The 25,620-nt window shown below is 34.0% G+C and overlaps 2 long non-coding RNA genes across 2 annotated transcripts; one reads left to right on the top strand and one right to left on the bottom strand.

Annotated features, from left to right (window-relative positions):
* Window positions 1-2,197: 2,197 nt before the first annotated feature.
* Window positions 2,198-20,965, bottom strand: LOC144281696 (uncharacterized). The gene is made up of 3 exons (XR_013350118.1): window positions 20,875-20,965; window positions 20,493-20,623; window positions 2,198-2,714 (listed from the first exon to the last, which is right to left on the bottom strand). It is a non-coding gene; the product is annotated as an uncharacterized LOC144281696 (long non-coding RNA).
* On the top strand, window positions 20,131-25,400 carry LOC144281695 (uncharacterized). Its single transcript, XR_013350117.1, has 3 exons — window positions 20,131-20,264; window positions 24,440-24,634; window positions 25,114-25,400. It is a non-coding gene; the product is annotated as an uncharacterized LOC144281695 (long non-coding RNA).
* The last annotated feature ends 220 nt before the right edge of the window (window positions 25,401-25,620 follow it).

Below are 25,620 nucleotides of genomic sequence, written 5' to 3'. Positions count from 1 at the left end.
AGAAGGAGTACATTTATCAAGATTTGAATTTGTTTTGACTCACTTAAGGCTTGCCTTAGTCTCCAACCCCTATGGTGCTACATTTTCCTGCATTTAAATAGTGGTTTTAAAGTAAACAAAGATAAGCAGTAATTATAAAGACAACAAAACAGAAATTGAGTTATTTCAATTCTACGGACCAGTTGGAAATTATGTTTAAAATGTAAAACCCCAAATAAGATTGTGGATTATGAAATATAATATTTTGTTTGGAAAGTGCAAATTTTAGGTCATGTGATTAATCTATTTATGTTCTCTATGAATGGGGAACGTGTCTGTCTCCCTCACTGCTTTATCCCCAGAACTACACACAGTGCTTACCATGTAGTAGATTCTCTATAAATACTTATTGAATAAACAAATAAATAATGGAATGAATGAGTGTCTCTTAGCTCTTCTAAGTGTCTACCTCGCTGAAGTAGGATTTAAAAATGACCAAAATATAGTGTTAAAGCTGTGTGACAATTTAAGTCTTTAGTTTTTAGTGTCTATCTCATTGTTCTTCAATAAACTAAGATGTTTTACTTTGGAAACCTGTGTGATTATTGTAGGGGTAGTCTTCTATATTAGTAAATACATGAGGAAGAGAATTAACATTTATTTAGAGCTTGTTATTTTTAAGCGATTGTAGAGAATTTTAAAATTCATGTTTTATTTTAATTTTCACCATAACCTTGGGAAATAGCCACTGTTATCCCCTTCTTACAGATGATGGCAGTGGAATTGAGCATTGACTAGTAAGGGTCCATGCTTTTCCTTTTAGTGATTTTGAAACATCTTGAGGGCCCTACTGGGTACAGCCTATAATCAGAGAACATTGATGAAGTGCAGGAGGCACAGTGAGGATGATAAAGCAAAGTTCATCCACGTTTTAGCCGAAGGAGCAGGTATACATTTTGAACTTACAAGTGAAAATTCACTTGAATAAAGGTATAATAGTTTTAAAGTATTCAAATGAGCATACCATAGCATCTTTATCTCCCCACTACAATGTGCGATGATTCAGACAATTTCAACACAACTCAGTTTCCCTGGATGAGTTCTCTCCTCTCCAAGTAATCCCACCCATGCACAGAGATATTGAAAGACAAAAAAGGAGAAGCAAGAAGTTGGGAGTATGTAACATATGCCAGATATTCCAGGTAATTTTCCATAGACTTAAAAAAATACACTGGGACATATTAATTCCCTTGAATACTGGTTTGGTTATTCACTTCTTTTCTATATTAATAACAAAACCAACAAAAGAACAAGGGAAAGAGAAGGTTCCGATTGAGGAATATTTCTGAACTTCTAAGAACTTGAATAAAAATCTTCTTAAGTGATGAATTTTATTGCTGTGTATTTCTAAAATAAAGCAGCACCAGCACATTTGTGCCATTCATTTCCAATACAATTTGTAAAGTTATTACCTATTTGGAATATTACCCACTTTTCTTCATGTACAACATAAAAATTTATGATGGATACCCTTTAAATGTGTATCTAAAAGTATGCATTACAATAAAGTATGATTTGTGATGGGAATGAGCATTGCATCTTCATTTTTAATTACCTTTCTCTTATAAATGAACTCAGGAAAATATCAAAGTAAAATGTATCCTATCACAGAAGAATACATCAGGATGACTTGCTTATGATATTAAACATTCTCCATATTAATGACCAGAATTACTCCTCTACTAAATAACCACACAAATCTGAGTTCAGTTTATTTTTTTATGGAGATGATTATTGAATTATGCAATCTATATTCCTTTGCTCATTATTCTGTGATATAGTATTCCACAAAACAGAAATATTTGTAAGATTTAAAATATGCCCATTGAGTTCTGAGAGATTCTTTTATGTATTTTCTATTATCTTAGATAACAATTATGTTCATATATTCTAGGACACTAAATGATTCATAACTGCACTATCCTAAGATATTTTATTTTGTGTCATAAAATGTGGAGTGGTATGAAATAAAACTAAGCAAGATAGGCATCTTATGAAAATGAAACTTTCCACTTAAGTTTGGGAGCTACAACTTTATAAATAACATGCAATATCAGCAAGTTTGCAAAGAAATAAAGTTCAGAAATACATGGAAAACACAATATTCAGAAAAGAGCAGAATGTTAAGTATATATATTCATTTATTTTGTGATATGTTTACAACCTCTAGTAGTAGCCAGCAATAGATTATGTAAGGAAGACCATGCTCTAGCAGACAGGTAAAGTCAAGTCATTGCCAATCCACAATGCTTGGGAGCATGACTCAGCATGCCATATTCCAGGTGGTTTTAGAAAGTATCATCTCAGAGAATGCTGTTTTCACTTTCGTTTTTTTAGATGCAGAATATCTCCCCAAAGTAGTTAGGGTTTACGGTATTCTCAGGAGAACACTGAACTACCACACTTTATTTCCTTTATGTGTCAAATCCAATTCATGGGACTGAAAAAGATGGAAATCAAACCCATGCCAATCTCTTATTCTTCAGATGCAGCAGCCAGCCACAGGGGTCTCACATATAGGATGACCTCGGAGTCAAGGGAAGAAGCATAAAGTAGGTTTAGGGGCTTAAATGAGCTAACTCTGGACGGATGACATTCTGAGGAAGATATTTTCACTTCAGGGCAGCAAATGGAATTTTGATCCTTGGTGAAAGCAAGCAATTTTTATAAATTACCTAGAGAGAACAAGAGGGGCGGTGGGATTAGTCTGATGCCTTTGGGTATGTTTGATACAGGGACTTACCAGAGTCCCTGGGTTATTGAGGAACACAGGGCAGACTAACATCCTGCAGATACTCTCTAACATCAGATGGGGAATAAAAATAGGATCTTTTCATCATATAATCCAAAATCAAACAATTATTATGTGATAAATGAATGCTAAAAAATGGATATGCTTATTTAATATATAGTATTTTCTATGTTTTTAATACATAAAATTTCAATTCTTTAGAAAAGAAGAAGAGTTTCCTCTATTTTTTCCATCTTACCTCAATAATATATATATATGTATATATATATATTTTTTATTGTATTTGTTTATTCATGAGACACAGAGAGAGAGAGGCAGAGACAAAGGCAGAGGGAGAAGCAGGCTTCCTGTGGGGAGCCTGATGCAGAACTTGATCCCAGGACCCTGGGATCACACCCTGAGCCAAAGGCAGAGACTCAACCACTGAGCCACCTAGGCACCTAGGCATCCCAGCCTTCGATGATATTCTATTCTAGCAATTAATATGATTAACTATTAATTATTTCTTATGATTATTCAATAGCTCTCGATTTATCAATATTAGATACTGATAACCTACTGACTTACTTCCAAAAAAGATAGCAATTTATCATATTAAAATCACTCTGTCCACCTCTGTTTTTATTCCATCTAATATAGAATACTTATGTTATTTTTAAAACTTTGGTTGGTTTTTAATTAAAATGCCAATTTTAGACAACTTTTAAGATTATCTATTGACTCATCTTCTTATAAGGTACTTATACTCTTGTAAGATCCTATGCTCTTTCTGCCATGAACTTATATAAGCTAAAACTTTACTTTTATTTTGACAAGGATGAAAACAATTTTATTTTCTTTTGCAGCTGCAAGTCTTAGTGCTTCATTTGGTAACTTCAAATATTACATACTAACACAGATATTTCATTTCCAAGGTATGACAGAGTAAGTGATATTGGATTAGCCTTTCTACTGTAAAATGAAAAAAAAAAAAAACAGACAAAAACCAGGAGACAGCATGCAAACACAAATTTTAGAAGTATGGAAATCATGAAATGAGCTCAACAATCATTCCTCTACTAGTAGACAATTTTCTAATGATGGCTCAGCAAGCTGGTCTTCAAGAGGAATGACAATGGTTGAACTGGAATAAGAAGGCAGAGATCAGAATTGGCGGATATTCAAGGTGCTGAATTCTGTAGAAAGACTACTGAAGAAGCGGGAGTAGGCAAAGTGAACACCTACAAATGTGCATGAAGTTTCCTAACTAGTCATATGTGGAGGACCTGGTCTCACGCACACAATGGGAAATTCAATATGAATTACCATACTGCATTGACTATGGGGTTGAAAGTAAAATAGGCATTAGGGGTCACACAGTTATAAGAGACATTCATGGTGCCATCCGGCCAAAGTGGAGAAATCTCATTACCACCTACTTCGCATCTTATACAACTGAGACGTCAGAAAGACCATAGCTTATGAAGAATATGATGATCTAAGTAAGGCCTACACTATACTTTTCCCCGACACAGCTAAAATCCAGCCCTGACAAGGTCCACAGGAGAAACAGAGTTTGGAGATTGAATTCTACCAAGTTGGAAGAGCTTGGGAAACACTGTAGACTTTTCATAGATTCTTCCCAGGAAAGTGCTAACAAAGCCTACATAAGGGCAAGGTTATCAGCCAGTAAATAAACTCCCTACTGGAAAGAAATAAACATATTTAAGAAGAAGTTGATAGTCTCCATAATGTAACATCAAAAATGTCCAGTATAAAACAATAATTTAAATTAATTTAAGTAATAATTTAAACAGTATAGATAATTATAATAATAGTATGAAATAATAATTTAAAATAACTTTTAAAATCAGATATGCAAAGAAATCAAATTATATGACTAGCAGTGAATAAAACAGTCAACAGAAATCAAATCACTTATGTCTTGATGTTAGATTTAGCAGACAAGTTTAAAACAAATATTATTTAGTTCAAAGAAATAAAGCAGATTTTATAATGATTTTCAAAGAAATAAATAAAAGTGAACAAAATAAGCTGATAATGAATGTAGCTCAGAAAAATGGAATCTATTTTAAAAATTGAAAATTCTAAAACTGAAAATTATACTAACTGAGGTGAAATTTTTTTCTGTGCTTCATAGTAGGCTGAGGATGAGAAAAGAGTCAGTGAACTTGATCACTGAGGGAAAAAAAATAGGGGTACCCGGGTGGCTCAGTGGTTAAGCATATGCCTTTGGCTCAGGTTCTGATCCCAGAGTTCTGGGATCGAGTTCCATATCGGGCTCCCTGCAAGGAGCCTGCTTCTCCCTCTGTCTGTGTCTCTGCCTCTCTCTCTGTCTCTCATGAATAAATTAATAAAAGCTTAAAAAAATTATTCTACCTGAGTAACAGAGAGGAATATGATTGAGAGAAACAAGTACAGAATAGTCAGCAATTGCCAGACAAAATAAAACATCCTAATGTACACATACTAAGAATTCCGGGAAGAGAAGCATTTGAGAACGGGGTATAATATTTTTGAAGAAATAATGTAGAATAATTTCCCAAATGTAATAGAAATTAATCAACTTGCAGATGCAAACAGATTCAGTAGAAAATCAAAGATAATATGCAAGCACTTTGAGAAAAAAGAAAGATCACACACAGGAAAACAATAATACAAATTACCTACTCCTTATTAAAAATAATGGAGGCCTGAAGAAAATTGAGTGGTATTTCAAAAGGCTGAAAGAATGGAAAGCAAAACCTAATTCTGTCCACCTACTGTTCCATACAGTGAAAATATCCTTGAAAACAAGGGTAAATAGAGCCATTTCAGACAAATGAGAACTGAGAAATTCAGCTGCCCAAAGACCTGCACTACAAGAAATGGTAAAGGATATTTCTTATTTGAAGGATAATAACACTGAACAAAACCAACAAAAACATAGATGTATTGGAAGGTAAAACGAGTGCCAGAAAAGTTAACCCTTAGATAAGTATAAAAGAGTGCATATTTTTTCTTTTCATAATATTCCTCAGAGAGAACTGACAAAAATAGAATTAGTAAAATGCAAACTGTGGTTTATAATGCACATTGAAATACAAGATATGACAACAGCTCTTGGAATTATGCTTCCACTAGAAGAAAGAGTAGACATAGAGAATCATACTCCTGGGACATCATTTCATCGTAGAAGTCAGAAATGGGAGGTTGGAACTATAAATTGACAAGTGTGAGGTGTAAAGTGGGAGGTATAAAGGGCTAAGAAGTGTGAAGTGTAAAGTTTAAATAATACAACATGGATTCAAAATACCCTTTCATAAATCAACGATGCATATTTTCTTTTTTTGATGCATATTTTCAACTCCAAAACAAGTAGTATAATTTTTTTTAAAAAAGAGGTATACTGGGGATCCCTGGGTGGCGCAGCAGTTTGGCACCTGTCTTTGGCCCAGGGCGCGATCCTGGAGACTCGGGATCGAATCCCACGTCGGGCTCCCGGTGCATGGAGCCTGCTTCTCCCTCTGCCTGTGTCTCTGCCTCTCTCTCTCTCTCTCTGTGACTATCATAAATAAAAAATTAAAAAAAAAGATATTAAAAAAAGAGGTATACTTTAATATATTAAGAAAAGATACAGTACCCTACAAAAAAAAAAATAGAATGCGTACTGCCATCTGTGTTGAAGTAACTGGTACTCGTCTTAAAAATCTAAGAAACTGGACAAAATTAAAAACAAAATTTTAACCTGAGTCTTTTTCTCTTTGGATGTTACTTTCTTATATATAAAATGCGAGATTTGTTCTTGAACAATGATTTTTCAAATGCGTTAATGTAGACTGGCTCTGTCGGAATTATCTGAAGAACTGGTTTAAATATCATTTTTTCTTTTTTTTTTCCTTTTGAAGATTAGTTGACACATTACGTTAGTTTCAGGTATACCGCATAGTGATTTGACGAATCTCTACGTTAGCTATGCTCACAAATGTAGCTTCCACTTGTCATCCTTAAGCTATTGCAGTATCACTGACTGCATTCCCCATGCTGTGCCTTTTAGTCCCATGACTTATTCATTCTATAGCTGGAAGCCTGTACCTGTCACCCTCCCTCACTATTGCGCCCATCCCCACATCTCTCTCTCCTCGGGCAGTCAACAGTGTGTTCTCTGAATTCATGAGTGATTTTTTGTTTGCTTGTTTTGCTGTTTAGCTTCCACATATTAGTGAAATTATATGATATTTGTTGTCCTTTGTCTGACTTATTTCACTTTGCATATTCTTGCTTAAAAAGAGTCTTGCAGAATAAGAACTTCTAGGAACCAACCTATTCTAAAGAGCAATCAGGTATGAAAACTACAAAACTAAATGATCTTCAGTCTCACTTGCAGCTCATACATTCTAATCCCCTGAAAAAAATTAAATTTATTTGCTGTTTTACTTCCAGTAATAATACATCTTTAAGGATTTTTCTTATGAACATGCCATTAAAGCATCAATTAAATAGGCTTGCTTATGAATTTGGATGTTTAATGACCTTTTCAATGAAATGTTTCATCTTAATACCCCTTCACTATAAATGTCTCGTTAAAAGGAGAATACTCCCAGGAGCATATAGAAGTTCTGAATTTATAGGGTCAGAACTACAAATGATAAATAGTAGCACCTGGATGGATGTTACAAAATAAATCTTCAGAAACCAAATAATTAGTAGCGCAGGTTTCTAAACCAAATTCTATGTTTGCCAACATAAACACAAATAATTAGAGGCCTAGGAATAATTGTGAAATTGTGGACTCTTACATAATGAATGATGGTCAGGAATGGTGTGTATTTATCATTTCTTTCCTTTTATTTATCAAAGCATTTAAGCTCACTTGCCAATGGGATGCTGCCTTAAGAGCCCATTATCTGTTCCAAAAATTGATTTTCAATTAATCTGCATCTCCACTTCTTACCTTAGCCAATATACCTCCAGGAAACACTGCTCACTGAGAACATTAATTCATGAAATTTGATTAGTTGACACTTAATGGGCTCAAACTGACACTTCCTCCACCTCCTTGGGACATGTTAATTACACATTTGGTTTCTATAAGTATATATAACTAAATATAACTCTTAAGACTGTCTCACACATTATTGGAGACCAGGTCAAGCCAATTGATGACACTGTGCAGAGAGATGAAATGCCTACCTGAGTATCTGATACAGACATGACCTGGATAAGACCAGTTATTTCTTCCCCCACACATAAAAATATTTCCTAATATAATTTATTCTCAAATACAAATGTGTTCATCTGTAAATGAATATAGCCAAGAAGGTTTATTCAAGTGAAACAAACACAGAAAGAAAGGGGAAAAAATTAGATATGCCAAAATGATCAGTGTTCACTCCCACTCCCCTTTGCTATGCCCCTCCTCGCATATGTAACATGAGTGAGTCAGTGTTGTGAGCACACCGACATAGATACTCACAACTGGTGCACAAAACGAATCCAGTGACATGTAAAGAAAAGTTATATAAGCTTCATATTTTCATTGTCACACAAGGTAATGACAGGGTATGCCTTTATGACTAACTCATCGTAATCTCTTTTCTCATCTATTTCTTGCAAAAGGGAGCTGGGTTCCACAGTTCTGGAACTTTTTTTAGCCATGATCTTTTCTCAACCATCTTTTATGCCAATTTTGGAGAAAAAGATTTTTAATCAAGACTTAGACTAAGATCTTCCTCCTTTAAATTCCCCTTATGGATCATATTACTACATAATGAATATGTTTTTTCCTTTTAACTTAATAATTTTGTTTTGAATGTGAACAGTTTAAGTATAAAAGTATCTATTTCAGAAAATGTAGACTGAATAATCAAATAATTTCATCTTTAAGAGCTAATATTGATTAATGAGATCATTATGATTTGAGGGCAATTGATTAAGAGACTACAGATTCTAAACCTACTGAGTAGATGGGGTCCTTTTTGAAACTTGTGGCCTTTTAATTATACATTTATTTGACATTAGTTTTAAACCCCCAAATAAATTATATTTGTAATCCATTTTATAATAAAAAATTCTTTTATATTTGGCCTATTTTTTTAGTTTTTCCTTGTATGAATCTGAATGTCTATCTGCTATCATTTTCTTTCTACCTTAAGATTTTATTTTTTTTATTATTTATTAATTCATTTATTTAAAGATTGTATTATTTACTCATGAGGAACACAGAGAAAAAGGCAGAGACGCAGGCAGAGGGAGAAGCAGGCTCTCTGTGGGAAGCCTGATGTAGAACTCCATCCCAAGAGCCCGGGATCACAACCAGAGCCAAAGGCAGATGCTCAGCCACTGAGCCACCCAGGTGTCTCTGAAGATTCTATTTTAATATTCATTTTAGTACAGGCTTCTTGGCCATCAGTTCATTCAGATTTTGTCTGAAAGTCTTTAAATCCATTTCCCTTTGGAATGATACTTTCAACGGGTAGAGATTTTCAACACTATGAAGATGTCTTTCAATTACATGTGTCCTTTTTTTCTTATTAACCATCTGCAGTTATTTTTTATTCTACATGTATTGGATTTTCTTTTTTTCTCATTTATTTTCTGTATCAGTGGTTTGTGGTAATTTCATTATCATATGCCTTGATGTGTTTTTCTTGATACTGTTTGAGGCTTATAGAGGTTCTTAAATCTGTGATTTTATAATTTTCACCAAGTTTTGAAAATTTTTGACCATTACAAAATAGGCTATGTTTATATCAATAATTAAATTGAGATTATTAAACTCTCAACTATAGGTTTCCTTCCCTGTGAATGTCACTCTATGTCAGTTACTCATGAGCTAAAAAGCTATTTTTTTCCTACCAACCTTTTCTTCAAGTCTTAACAACAACTCCTCTGCTCTGATCATCTAATTCCAGAAAACTGATCTTGGGACTATCATAGATTTTGGGGACAGCAATGAGAGAGGGGGATGTGGTTCTCTCCTATGTATACATTGTATATGCAGAACTCTCCATTTCCCACACCACTGCTGTTACAACAGGTAAAACCTTTCAAACACCCTTCAAGATATACTGATAGGGATGCCTGGGTGGCTCAGCAGTTCGGCATCTGCCTTCGGCTCAGTGTGTGATCCTGGAGACCCAGGATTGAGTCCCACATCGGGCTCCCTGCATGGAGCCTGCTTCTCCCTCTGCCTGTGCCTCGGCCTCTCTCTCTGTGTCTCTCATGAATAAATAAACAAAATCTTTTTTTTTAAAGATATACAGATAATAGATGTAAGGAAGTTCTATAAAATTTCTCCTGTTCTTACAGATGCAAATTCAACTCCAACATTTTCCTTAAAGTTTCTCTAAAGATATGACTTTCAATTTTTGGCTAATATTTTCTCTCAATAAGATTTTGAAAATATGCATCTTGGGAACCAATGTTGCTTACTTGAAGTGAATACAGTTCTGCACATTTCCAGCCCAGTTTGAAATTAGAGGGGGACACATAACATGCTGTGGAAAATGGACATGAAGTAGAGATGGTATGTGTTCCATGTATGTATACCTACTCTTCCCCTAATGACCAAAGAAGCCTATTTGATTCTGTGTCTGAGTGACTGTGTGGAGCAGGCCTAATGAGCCTCAATGAATATATAACATGATCAAGAAGGAATTTTTGTTACCTTAAGCAGCTGAGAATTCAGTACCCAAGGATGCCTGTTACTGCAGCATAGCCTGTCTTCTTTTGACAAGTAGACCATCACGTATTCCTAAGTTTAGCAGTTTGTTTTTACTAATGAGAGATAGAGTATATCAAATAGTTGAAAATTTTAAAACAGTGTGGATGGACAGCATTTAGAATAAATATTTTATAACATGATGTGCTACATTGATTTTGCATAGTACTTAATGGCACATTTTGAATCTAAAAGAATCCATGCAAATTTTTATTTATTTGTGTATTTATTTATTTACTTACTTATTTACCAACTTTATTCAGTAAATCCTGAAAAAAGATTATTGGCCCCAGAAAACAATTCAGTTGCATTTAAAAGAACCATTATTGTTGACGGGGTCCGAGATTGGCCAACTATTCTTCAAAGTCAGCATTTCCTTTAGAGATCACAGTTGACTACATTTCATGGTTTTCTTGCATCTAAATTTTCAATTAATAGGATGTGGAAAATGTGATGGAACCCACTTTCAGGCCAAGTCCCTCATTATTATTATTTTTTTAACCTAAGGTGATCTGCACAGTCAAATGTGGGAGAAGGTAGCACCACCTTGAATAATTCTATCATTTTAGTTCCTGAATAACTCAACTGAGCAAGAGTCCCCTACAATAAACTTTATGTGTGACAGTGTTAAGCCACACTTCTCAGTGTTAATGAACTAACTCACTTAAGAAGCTGAGATGTCAGGATTTATCTGTATCAGCATTTAACTTACTTTAACAAATTATTTAACCCACGTAGCTTCAGCTTTTCTTAGTTAAATTCAGGCAAACAAAGGGCAAGTTTCATTCCTAACAGAAATAATCATTGCACAGAAAAGATCAAAAGCCCAAAGTGCAAAAGTGCTCTAATTAATCTTTTTAAATGGTTTCAACAACTGATATTTTAAAGCCTCTGCTTATCAAGGGATTTGTTTTTACATCTCAGAACAAGGCATCTTCATATGATTTCTGTGTTTCTCAACAAGGCATTCATGACTTTTTTTAATGCTGTGTCTTTGTCCCTAGGGCTCTTCTTTAAATACCTAGTCCTGAAAATTCTTTGAAGACTTTGCTTCAATGTTATCTGATCTCTAATCACCGGATCGGAAGTTATGCCCTTTCATTTGATTATTCAATTTATTTGGTTGTTTTCTATGATAAATTGTCACATTTTCAGTTACTATATTTGGTCTTTTAAGTTTATTTCTGAATCCTAAGTAGAGAATAAACTACCCCAGGGAAAGCATCACATCTTGATTTATTAATGGCGTCTAAGTGCCTAGCTTTGGAAGATAATCTTCAATGATCATTTTGAAGTAGTATAGAGAATAAATCGGTCAGAAGTGCAGTAAGAAGCAAAATGTAGGAGGTGGGTGGCAGGGGAGGCTAAGGAGGGATAGGAGGAGGCTTTTGCAGATAAGAACAAATAAATGTTTAGCAGTGCCACAGCAAGTATAAATGAATAAAATAACTACATTGACTGAAACTGAATAGTAATCAAAACAATGACTGGGGATCATCCATGGATTAATCCCTGAGTAATCAGAGAGAAAAAAGGTGGTGTCTAATAATTGCAGAAATAGATATATGTTACTTTTTCCCCCCTCTATTACGTTGGTCCTTCTCCAACAGAAAGGTTTTCAATGATGTTTGTTAAGAATAAAATTCTGAAGCCAGAATTGAATAGAATAGAATTCAGTAAGCCAGGATGTAGTTTTTTTGGTGTTGCTCCCAGGAGTAGTACAGTGAAAATGTAGGAAAATTGTGTGCCTAGATTAAGAAAATTATTTATAGTGGCAGCACTAAGGGCAACTAAGTTAGCATGTAGTGTCTGAGTGCAAAAGATACTTGTCCGTTTAAAGGAGATCACTTCATAGCAATAGAAACAGCAGGATGGCACAAGCAAGAAATCACAAAACAGAAGGAGACATATGCAGGAAAATGTAGTGAAGTGCATAAAACCGATAAGCTCAGTAAAGAAGGCCATCACCAGTGGTTAAAACAATAGCAACAACAACGACAACAACAAATTTATAATAAATTTGTAAAGCTCACATAGATGTAATGATATTTGGGTTCTGAATGAGTACAAAATGTGTTTCTACACCTCTTACAACACACACAAAAAAAACGAATAGCACTATGATCCACTGCCATAATTCCAGGTATGCATAGAATCAGTGTATTTTTTTTTTATTTTTACAAATTAATGGCTCAACTCCTTCCTTGATTAAATTAACCTGACAACATATCTTTTTTTTTTTTTTTTTTTTTTTGAGTTTTGTTTCTCTTGTTACTCTTGGACTATAAAAACTTTTTAATGGGATTTATTCAGTCCAAAAGAATTACATATATATTTAACCACCAGACCAGAGAAAGCCTTGTAAGAACTCAACATCTTTACTGGTAGAACCATGTATTACCTGCTGCCATTTCCATAATGTCCTTAATGTGTCATTTTTGGGTGCTGGTTTCCCATGACTGGGGCATTCATTCCACTACATAAATCTCCTCCTATTCTAATCAAATAGAAAACTGTGTGTGTGTGTGGCAGGGGTGCAGAAGAATATGACATTAACTATTTTGAGATATTAGACAGCAGGCTGAACAGGATTTTCTCCTTGAGAGAGAGGGATAGAGTTCGAATGGAGTGAACTCTAGGATCTGTCTGATTTTCTACTTGGATATATTTAACTGATTTGGAGAAAAAGGCAAACTCAAGCTAGTTAAGGTGAACCCATCAAGTTCAGCAGATGAGGATCAGAATTTAGGATGCCTGAGTTAATTAGATGATGCTTGCCAGATTAAGGTACCAACGTGGAAGGAGCTATGCAGAAAAGAGATCCTGAAAGCTGTATAGAGATCCCATTGAGTCTTGGGTTGACTTTGTACCTCCAAATGTGAGGGGTACGTAGGGGCCAAGGGCAGGCTCCCCCAAGATGGAGCACTTTGGCATGAACATTACTTTGAGCTAAAAGCAATCCACGGCCAGCAGATTCAGAAAAACCTCTTTAGCTTCCCCTCAACTGCCTGCTTTAGTAGGAAGAGAGATATTAACAGAGACTCCCTTTTATCTAGGGCACTGACCTGCATAATAGGGCAAGCGTTGTTTTTAAAAACATCTCCTTTCATCTCCCGACTAATAACTTTTCTTCCCAACCTCGCACTTGTATCCTCAGACCCTACCCCTCTCCTTAGCTCATATAAGCTTCATGTTGCCTGTATTTTGTAATTTCATGTCTGTGTGTAGATTCCTCCGCATGCCTATTAACTTTGATTTTTCTTGTTTATCTACGTCATGTTGATTTGATTCTATGTCCAGCTAGAAGGACTAAAGGGCAGAGAAAGCTCTTCCTCCCTGATAAATAAAACTTCTAGAGACTGGGAAAAATCAACCAACCACCCAACCAACCAGAGAAACAAAAACAATCAAGATGTTATATGGTAAATATTCTTCAGAGTACAAAGTTGGGAGACATTCAAATTCTTACCAGAGTGAAAAGACCTTGCTAAAGCAGGACATTTGGTGGAGGTACCAAATGGGAACACCTTAGTAATAGAGCTAAATTACCATGAGAATAAAGGATATTCTAATTCAGAACTGAACAAAAATTGAAAATAAAGCTGAATAGATTCAAACTAAATTGTAAGTAATTTAAATGACTATCAAACACACTTCAACATTTTGTTTGGTATCTAATTATCTTTTAATTTTAAAATTAAAACATGGTCAATCCAGGAATATCCTTGGACATTCTTTAAGTCAAGGTGACAAATTCCAAATCCAAACAATTAGTTACTAGATAGTCAAAAAAGCAGTAAAATGTGACTTATAACCGAGGCAATGTATGTGTGGTGGGGAGTGAATACAAATATCTAAAATTTAAAAAAAATCATTGAAGGCATTTGCCAGAAAATAGATGCTGATGAACAAAATATCACCAGACCTGATGACACAGTTATAGAATTGATGTAAACTGAAGCACACTGAATAAAAAGATAGAAAAAATTAAAAATTCGTGTTTCAATGATAGTACTATAGTTTGACATATGCGTAATTGGAATCTGAGAAAAATACAGGAAAGGGCAGGTAAAACAGTTGAAGAGATAATGGTTGAAATTTTATGAAAATTATAAACTCACATATCATAGAAATTTAAACAGAAGGAAAATTACACCATATCATATTAAACTGCTAACCAAAATGAAAGCAAGAAAACATTCAAGGCAACCAGAAGCAAAGATAGTGTAACAATGATAAAAATAATGTCAGACTTTAGAAAACTAAAAAAGTCAGAATATAAATAATAATTCCATTAAAGAACTGACAGAAAAAAATACCTTATTGTAAAATTCTAAATTCAGGGGAAAAATATCTTTCAGATAAATATGCAGATTAAAACTTAAAAAATAAAACAGGAGAGAATTCATTTCCAGGAATTGGACATACAAGATAATATCAAAGTTATTCAGGTTAAAAGAAAGTACTACCAGTTAGAAAATTATATAGATACAAAGGAATGAATAGTGTGAGAAAATATCATTCTCTCTCTCTCTCTTTTTTTTTTTTTTTTAGCTTTTAGGTGCTTTGTTAATTTTATAATGCATGTAGAACTAAAATTATGCTAAAAATAGCATAAATGATTGGAAAGAGAAAATAGAAGCAATGGTTTGTAAAATTCTTACATTACATATGAAGTGGTGTAATATTAGTTGGAACTAGACTGTGATCATTTAAATTTTATGTTGTAAACCCTAGAACAACCAATAAAAATAAAACCAGAAGGTATAAATACCAATCCGATAATGCAGATTATGTATGAAAATAAAATATTCAATTAATTCAAACGAAGGTAAAGATAAAAAATATCCAAGAAAAAGATGTGACAGAGAGAAAACATATACAAGATAATATGCTTAAAGTCAATAATTTTGGTGGATATATCAAAGAAAAACGATCTATATATTATAAATATAAGGTAAAGATTGCCCAAATAGATAAAAATGCGAGACCCAACTACATGATGACAAGAACTATAGTGTTGATGTGGACAAAGCTAATTTAACAATAAAATAACATAGATAATATAAAATTAATCATGAAAAAATGGAGTGACTATATTAATTTCAGATAAAATAGATTCCAGAACAAGGAGGATTACCAAGAATAAAGCATTAATTTAATAATTATAAGAGTATTAATTTATAGAGAAGACACAAACCTTCAATGCTTATGCAACTAATAATGGAGCTTCAAAATACATGAAGAAAAACTTACACAGCAGGAAGGAAAACTAATGCACACAAAACATTCACCAAGATAGACTTCACTATGGCCATGGTAGCCATCGACTAATTTAAGAGTATTAAAATCACACACATTTTTTCTTTTCTGACTGCAAAAAATAACAGATATTTGGAAAATCCCAAAATATTGGAAATTAAAACAGCATATAGCACAATTTCAATAAAATTATATGAATATATAAATTATGAAGATAATAAAATAAAAACTAATATATCAAAAGTAAATGCTTATATTAGAGAGGAATGAAAATTTCAAGATACTACTCTAAATTTACAGTTTAAGCAGCTAAAAAAATGAAGTGTAAGTGAAAACTACACAAATGCATAAAGTAAAATAGTAAAATGTAAAGAAAATTAATGAAATAATAAATGAACAAAAATAGGAAAATGTAATATCAAAAGTTGATTTTTTGAAAAGATTAATAAAATAGATAAACCTGTTAATCACACAAAACAAAGTAAAAACTATTGATCCATTTGTATGGAATTCTAGAAATAGAGAATAAATCTATAATGACAGAAAGTGGAACAATATCTGTTCTCTTTGGTTTAATAAATAATATCAAAGGAGCAAAGGGGAATTTTCTGGAGTGATGAATGGGTTCCATAACCTATGGTGGTTACGTGACAGTGTACTTCTGTTCAAGTCTCACATAGTACACGTAGAGTGAGCTTTTTGGTGTGTAATTTATGTCTAAATAATGTTGATTTATTTAAATAAAAGAAAAATATGGACATATTCGATATTCATTTATGTATGAGATTGATTGATATTAGAAAGAAAAGATTAACTGGCACTTGGAAATACTTTGTTTATGTTCAAACAGGAGAAATAAAATATCAGAATGAATTATGTCTATGATTATACCCAAAATTAAATTCTATAAATCCATTACTCCTTTACTGTTTGACTTTTATGTTATTATTTTATTGTTACTATTAGTTACATTCATGATAAATATGATTATTATTTCAAAATTCACATAGAAAAACACATCTCCCTTACGTCTACTGGAAATGTTCATTCTACGTAAAGAAAAGATGATGAATTTGTGCTTTTCTGTTTATCTGCTTATCTGCATCTTCAATTTTTATTCCCAAACTTATATTTCCACCTGAAGATTTTTCTCATACATTACCACAAAATTGGTGAGATCGTGTACTTCAAGGGCCAAAAACTGTTCAATTTTTTTTTTTATATCTTTAACACTTTTTAAACTAATTCTTCCTCTACAGTGATTTGGTGAGTATTTTTGTTTTAGCCATAGCATAACTGTCATGCAAATGGCATTTTTTGCCTACTACCAAAGAGCCAAAATCTGAACACTTGTGTCCACCGCATCCTGTTGTCAGTCATCATGCGAAACACCACACAATCAAGCTTTACTCTCAGGGAGAAGAGACATAGTTTCAGTAGTGGCTACCAGTCCCCAGGGCTGCAGATCCCTTCCAGTGACAGCTGATATAGGGAACACCCCTATTATTCTGCAAAATAAAGATCCCGTCCTATCCCTGTAGAGGCCAGATATAACAATCGAGTTTGCCAGGTGCCATATGGCAGCTAAACAGAACAAAAGAATACATACCGAGTCTGAAACAAGGAAGGTGGTCCCAAATAAGGTGATAAGCCCAGCAGACTGAGAATTCTATCTCTGGATAAGGAAATTTCCAGGCCCAAACCCCATTCTTATACACCCCAGTAGGCATTAAAAGACTATATTGCACATTAGCTAAAGATCTGGTGGTAGCAGCACCTGGGGGGCTCAGTGGTTGAGCATCTGCCTTTGGCTCAGGTCATGATCCTGGGGTCCAGGGATCGAGTCCTCATCAGGCTCCCTGCAGGGAGTCTGCTTCTCCCTCTGCCTGTGTCTCTGCCTCTCTCTCTCTCTGTGTCTCTCATGAATAAATAAATAATTTTTTAAAAAAAGGATCAGGTGGAAAAAATGAAAAAATAAAAAGGATCAGGTGGTAATCATATAGTAATTTATAAATGTATCAAATTAATATATTGTACATCTTAAGTTTACACATTATATGTCAATTATATCTCAATAAAATAATTTTTAAAAACAGTTTTTTAAAATTGCCTACACCACTTATATCAGACACAAAAATTAACACAAATTGGATCAAAAATTTGAATATAAGACCTGAAACCAGGCAGCCTGGGTGGCTCAGCAGTTTAGCACCACCTTCAGCCCAGGGCCTGATCTTAGAGACCTGGGATCGAGTCCCACGTCGGGCTCCCTGCATGGAACCTGTTTTTCCCTCTGCCTGTGTCTCTGCCTCTCTCTTTCTCTCTCTCTGTGTCTCTCGTGAATAAATAAATAAAATCTTTAAAAAAAAGAAAAAGACCTGAAACCGTACAACAGAAACACTAGGTGATAAGCTCCTTGACATCTTGGAGATGGTTTTTGGGCCTCACACCAAAAGTAAGGGCAAAAAACACAAAAATAAACAAGTGGGACTATAGCAAACTGAAAACCTTCAAAGCAGCAGAGGAAATCACCTAATAGAATGAAAAGGCAACCCACTGAATGGAAGAAAATATTTGCAAATCGTATACCTGATAAGGAGTTAGTATTCAAATATATACAGAACTCATACATTTCAGTAGCAAAACAAACAAAAACCAAAAAAAAAAAAAAAAAAGAAAAAGAAAAGAAAAAATCCAATTAAAAAATGGGCAAAAGATCTGATAGACATTTTTCCAAAGGAAACATAGAGATGGCCAACAACTACATGAAAGGATGATTAATGTCACTAATCATTAGGGAAATCCAAATCAAACCACAATGAAGTATCATGTCACACTTATTAAAATGGCTATTATAAAAAAGACAAGAAATAAGTTCTGGCAAGGATGTGGGTAAAAGGGAACACTTGTGTACTGTTGATGGAAGTATACATTGGAGCAGCCACTGTAAGAACAGTATGGAAGTTCTTCAAACATTTAAAAATAGAACTACACTATGATCGAACAATTTTATTTCTGATTATTTATCCAAAGAAAACAAAAACAGTAATTTAAAAAAGATATATGCACTCCATATGCATTTCAGTATTATTTACAACAGCCAAGATATAGAAACAATCCAAGTGTCCAGCCACGAATGAATGGGTAATGAAGATGTGTGTGTATGTATATGCATATATTATTCAGCCATAAAAAAGAATGAGATCTTGCCATTTGCAATAATACGGATGCAACTTGAAGCCATTATGCCAAGTGAAACAAATCAGAGAAAGACAAGTACCGTATTTTTCCTCTTACGTGTGGAATCTAAAAGAAACAAACGAACAGAACCAAGCTCGGAAATACAGAAAACAGATTGGTGGTTGTTTTCATAGGGTTCAAATCTGTATTTTTGTATGTAGAGGGAATTAATTTCTGCACTAATCGCTAATAAATATTGTATTAACTTGTCAGGAAAAAAAAGAGAAAGGGTGAGAACAGATTGGTAATTACTAGAAGTAGAGTGTAGAGTGGGATGAAATGAGTGAAGGGAGTCGAAAGGTACAGACTTCGGGTTATGAGATAAGTAAGTCATGGGGATGTAAGTTACAGCGTGGCGACTGTAGCTAATATTGTGTTGTGTGTTTGCAAGTTATTAAGAGGGTTGATCTTAGAAGTTCTGCCCATAAGAAAAATAAAAAATTTGTGACTATGTGTGGTGATGGATGTCAACTAGACTAATTGTGGGGATCATTTCACAATTATGTGCCAATATAGAATCATTTTTTATGTTACACACTTGAAACTAATACGTCATATGTCAGTTGCACCTCAGTAAGAGACAAACCAACAAAAAGTTAAGAGGGTTTCATTCACAAGAAACTGCCTTTCCGAACTGTATGGTCACTAGATGTTTGATTCAGCGCGACTTCAGATACTAAAGCATATTTACTAAATCAAGCAAAACAAGATGTAAAATTTCTTTCAATTTAAAAAAGAAATTCATATTTTAGTATGCATTTATGTTTTTTTCATTATGTAGTATGGACAGAAGTCCTTTGTCAGAACTGCCTTTTTATTTTCTTAACAGACTCTTGCTATTGTTTTTTTTTGTTTGTTTTTGTTTTATTTTGTTTTGTTTTGTCTCTTACTATTGATCTTGACTAGACAACGTTGTACAATGTCCTTTTTTTTTTTTTTTTTTTCATACAGTTAAGTTTCTCTTCGGTTCCTAAATGACCTTTCCTCCTAGAAATATTTGTCCTTCTAAAATTCCTCCAAGTCACCACAATAAATTTATTTAATAAAAACAATTCAGACCTTTCTTTCTTTATTTTAGAGAGAGAGTGAGTGTGGGAGCACTCATGAGCTGGGGGGAGGCGCAGAGGACGAGGAGGAGAAAGAATCTTATGCAGGCTCCACACTCAGTGCTCAGTGCGGAGCCCCATTTGGGGCTCAAACTCAGGACCCAGAGATTATGATCTGAACCGAAATCAAGTGTCAGACACTTTAACCAGCTGAGCCACCCAGGTAAAACAAAGATTTAGACCGTTACAGCCCAAGTACAGTTGCTTCTCCTGGATAGAATTTTACTTAACTGTTATTTAACTGTTCTCCTTTCTGCTCAAATATTTCCACATTAATGTTTTCAGAAATATAAGCAGTCATTTTGTTTCCATTTCTCCTTAGTATTTAGCCCTGTACACTAATCATTTATATGCTTAATAATACATTCAATTAATCTCTAAATTTCTATACCTTGTGTTCGTAGATTTATTCAGAGCCTCAAATTTTCAATTTCAACAACATAATTTTGACTCCATGGTTTCATTCCCTCTAATAAGATCATTTCGAGCCATATAGGATTCAGATTCTTCAAATGATCCAACCTGAAGAAAAAAGGCACAATTATCCTACCAATAATAAAGAGTAATCTTCTTGCACTAAGCCTCATCCCTGAAATCAGTGAAAGTTTAACTCATACTAGAAAGTGCTTTACCAGCCGTTTCTGAATTCAGAGTTTGGGGGTATGAGTTTTAGATAGGATTCGATTTATTATTTAAAATCTTGTGCTCTGCTCCAAACTCCCTTTCTCTTCGATTCCAGAGGTACCAAGTAAGATGAAATTTTGTGAATCTACCTTCATTATTAAATATGATTTATCCAGGGATGTCTGGTGGCTCAGTGGTTGAGTGTCTGCCTTCAGCTCAGGTCATAACCCTGGGGTCCCAGGATCAAGTCCCGCATCGGGCTCCCTGGAGGGAACTTTCTTCTCCCTCTGCCAGTGTCTCTGCCTCTCTCTCTCTGTGTCTCTCATGAATGAATATAATCTTTAAAATAACTAACTAAATAAATAGGGTTTTTCTTGTGTTCAAGTAAAAAACTTAAGGCCATGAACGTTATTTCTTATGCCTTCCTAAGTCCTTTGTGCCCTCTCCTCATGCTTGCTGTCACCTTCTGCGGCTGAAGCTCCTGACTACCAGTTAAGGTCTCTCTTCCTTTATGACACAGTTTTATTCCAATGCAGTGTTACTCTGTGTTTCATCTTTATTTTTATATTGTTTGTTTATGACAGTATTTTAAAACTTTATACACTGACTCCTGGCTATAGTAGTCACATTATGGACAATAAATGTTTGTGGCTTAATTCTGGAGACCTCTTGGTGCAGGGAAGCAGTCATCATTCATCTGTTTTAAAATTAGAAATTTTTCCTGGCATATTATATTTTCCCTTTTACTCCAGCTTTTAGCTTTATTCTTCCTCTGTTCCATTATTTTATATGCCTCATCATTTAGTTATTTCATGACATTTTATATCATACATAGATATGCTTTTCTGATGTACAAAAATAAATTTATCTACTTGGCATTTACATCTATCTCTGGTTACTTAAAAGTTATTTGAAAGCAAAGTGTGATCTAGAGTTCTGTTTTTAAAAATAAGTCCTTCCCAATGATTCATGGCATATTTTCAATACATATTTTAAGTGGAAACAAGTTTAAGTTTATTATAGGAGGGCACATTCAGTTTATTAATTTTAACTGGTGAAACACTGCTTTCTTTCAGTGCCAATATCTCATTTTGGCATTTTACCTAAAAATCTCCCATGATTCTAGGCACTAAAATGATTCTTTGGTAAAAGTCAGGCGCTCTCCATATCAATGCCACATTCAGTATCACATTGGCTGTAAAACTAGGGGCTTAAGCAATCATTAAACATACATAAACCCTGGTTTCCTCATTTGTGAAATGGTAACATCAGGATCCATTCAGAAAGTTCCTGTAAAATGAAATGAAATTCTGTTTGTGAATGACTTGGAATAGGTTGACACATATCATGAGCTTAATAAGTGATAGCTATCATTACTGTCACAGAGATCTCCAAAGAATAATATATAACTATTAAAGAAAAGCCTACAGATTCCAATTGAAGTAAACAAGTCCTATTTTTCATTGTAAAGTGGCAAAGTGCAGGAGAGTAGTTTCCTCTTGGGGGAGCAAATGGGCTATTATCAGGGAGGGATACACAGGAGACCTCCACAATGATAATAATGCTCTGTCTTTTCTACTGGGGTTTTATAAGTGGTTAATTTGTAATTATTTGTTAAAGTGCACACCTAAATGGGATGATCCTTTCTGCAGGAATATTCCACAGTAAAATGATTACATAAAACATGCATGTTTATTATGTATGTGTACATATTGTTATATGTACATTATTCTATCACATTACATATCATTTACATATTATACATGCTGTGTTACATTACATTATATATATATATATAAATATATTTTTCTTAGTGGTTGAAGGTAGCACAATACTATATAAGCTATTTATAGCAATTGTATTGATACCATTAGTTTAAAATACAGTTCACTGAAAATGTTTGAAGTAGGTTTGGAAATCAAGGAATAAAAACTATGTACAAATAAAATCTATTAACTGATTTGCAGAAGTTTCAGGCATTTATACTAAGCACTCTCAATCATTCTCACATTAGGCAGATGACAAATGCATCAGGTAAAGGTTAAGTTTCAGTGGTATAATAAAACATATTGTTGCTAATACAAGATCAAAGAGTAAGTAGGCCATTAAAATAAAGTCAATATGGAATTTTAAAAATGAAAATATCCAGGATACAGAAACCAGATGATGGAGGAGAAAGAAAAAGAGCTATATATTTTTTTCTAATTGTATAGAACATCATCCCAGTGATATTTGCTAGCTGGCAAAACTATTGCTTACCCTTTTAAGCTTTCAGATCTAAAATTCGTAATGTGCAGTTCAAGTGGCTACCTAATTGTTTAGCCTAGTTAGCAAATCATTTATGATTTAGGACTCTATTTGTCAAAATAACTTGTATAATTTTTAACACATATGCTGTATTCTTTCATTTTGTTCTCTTTAGGTAATTATACTCAATTTTAGATGGCATTAGAGTTAAATTATGTTAGTAATTATGGTACAGTGATAAAACCCCAGGCTATTGATCCAAGGATATTTGTACGTTCTTTTATTCAGTGCACTGTTTGAAACATGATTTATTACTGCCTTAGGCCAGTGTTGATAAAATGAAAGATCTGAACTTATGATATCCATTAAGACCCTTTGGGGACCTGAAAAAATGTCTTCAATCTTTGTCCTAAGATCATAGTTAAACACCCTAATGAAGGAAATTGACTTTCTTTGTGTTAATTTAAATATGAGTGTTTTTCAAATAGAAGTGAAGAAGGGAGAATAAAAGAAAATAAGAGAAAAAGGATAATTAAGAGGAAGAGGAAGAAAGAAAAAGGGGAGAGGAGGAAATCAAAAAAAGAGAAAGAGGGGTATAAACCGATGATTCAGAAGTAGAAACAGCAAAAGAAAGAGCAAGAACATGAGAAGGAGGTAGAGAGAGGAAGGAGAAGAGGGAGGGAGGAAATGGACAAGCAAGGAAAGGAGAAATCTACACTACTTGTTTTCTTATAAGAACAACAAGCTCAATTTAAAAGTATATTGGAGGGATTCCTAGGTGGCTCAGTCAGTTGAACAGTCCACTCTTGATTTTGGCTCAGGTCATGATCTTAAGGGCCGTCAGCAGGGGAGTCTGCTTGTCACCCTCTCCCTTTACCTCTCCCTCTGCTTGCTCTCTCACTCTCTAAAATAAATTTTTAAATCTTTAAAAAATAAAATAAAAGTATTTTGGAATTTCTTTAAGGTCAAAGTACTAATTTATTGAACAATGACTTTTCTAGTTAATTAATGCATATAAATAGCCATTTAAAAACAGTTCAAACAATCGATTTTCCAATGTCATGCACATTTCCAAATAAAGTATTTCAAAACATCTATTTCTGATAAATGACTAATGTATTCACATAATAGCCAAATCCACCTCTTGAGTTTATGCTCGTTTTTATTCTTCTGTTGTTATTGGCTGATTACACTCTACAGCTTTCCTTCTCCCTCTGCTCCTCCTCCCTGCTCCTGAGTGCTCTCTTTCTCTCTCTCAAAAAAAAAAAAAATTAAAAATAAGGATTTGTGAATATTTTTACAGAAGTACAAGTTTTGATACATTTTGAGCTGTAAAATATAATCAGGGCTGCATCTCATGACCCTGAAATCATGACCTGAGCCCAAAACAAGAGCCAAACACTTAACTGACTGAGCCACCAAGGTGCCTCCCTAAATTATAATTTTTGTTTCATAAAATCCAACTAGATGCCAATCACTAAAGTTTATTGTACAATGTGTGCTCATGAGGACAGGACCCTAAACATGCAGATGCTTGAACAATGCCTAGGAGGTACTAGTCATTCAATTCATATGTGTTGAATGAATGAACGCAAGGAAAGAAGAAAATGAGGAAGGAGTATGAGCTCGATGTCCTTTCACCAATAGAATATAGTATACTTGGTATGTATTGCTTTGGCAGATATATCATCAATTGTATGATGTTGCTATTATTTTTATCCATATTGATTTTAACAGCTTTAAAGATATGCTTCAAATTCTCAAAAATGAAGGTAGAGAAAATTAGAATTATATGAATGTCATCTAATCCAAACATTTTTCTAATGTGACATGACTTAGAATCTATGATTTCAAAGTCCTTATCATTGTTGATTAATTCAAGCTAATGAATAAGTAGAGATATGTAGATACTGACATGTTCCGTTGGCAAGTCAAAATGTTGGACTTCTGTACAAACTCACAAAATCAGTGAGCTATTAAAACAATCTGAATCATTATATAAACGATCACCACTGACATAACAGTTTTTGCTGCAGGCTGTCTTTGCCCTACTTGTAACCATAAAATTAGTTTTTAGATCATCAGAATTTTTTTTTTTAAGAAAGAAGAGCATGTTTATATATTGCTTTTTTTTCCCACAGGAGACTACTTAAATGAAGATGCCAGTGGGTAATATTTTATTCAGCCTACTGTCCTTGCAAAGCATGAAGCTTAACCCCGGTAGCCTTTTCTACTCATTAGAAAGCTATGAGTTCATTAACCGTCATATTTAATCAATGGAATTCCTAATCCGAGATGTTTATAAATATAGCATCAACACAGAAAACACACACTACCATTACAATGATCAATTTTGAATTTTTTTCATTAACATAGCTTAATACTTCAAGTTCAAAACCTTAAAAATTGTCTAAAATAAATATGAAAATAGTTGTCATCAACTTTTTCTTTCACTCTTTGGCTCATGATATAAAGTCATACAAATTATCCTCGCTTTCCATTCTGCTAGGTGATGGCCAATGATATAAACCATTCAAATGCGGCAGCCCCAGTGGCTCAGCGGTTTAGCACCACCTGCAGCCCAGGGTGTGATCCTGGAGACCCGAGATCGAGTCCCACGTCAGGCTCCATGCATGGAGCCTGCTTCT

This window comes from Canis aureus, chromosome 13, assembly GCF_053574225.1.
Source record: "Canis aureus isolate CA01 chromosome 13, VMU_Caureus_v.1.0, whole genome shotgun sequence".
Lineage (NCBI taxonomy): Eukaryota > Metazoa > Chordata > Mammalia > Carnivora > Canidae > Canis > Canis aureus.
Note: the sequence above shows the minus strand (reverse complement) of the source record. Positions and strands in the feature narration are given on the sequence as shown.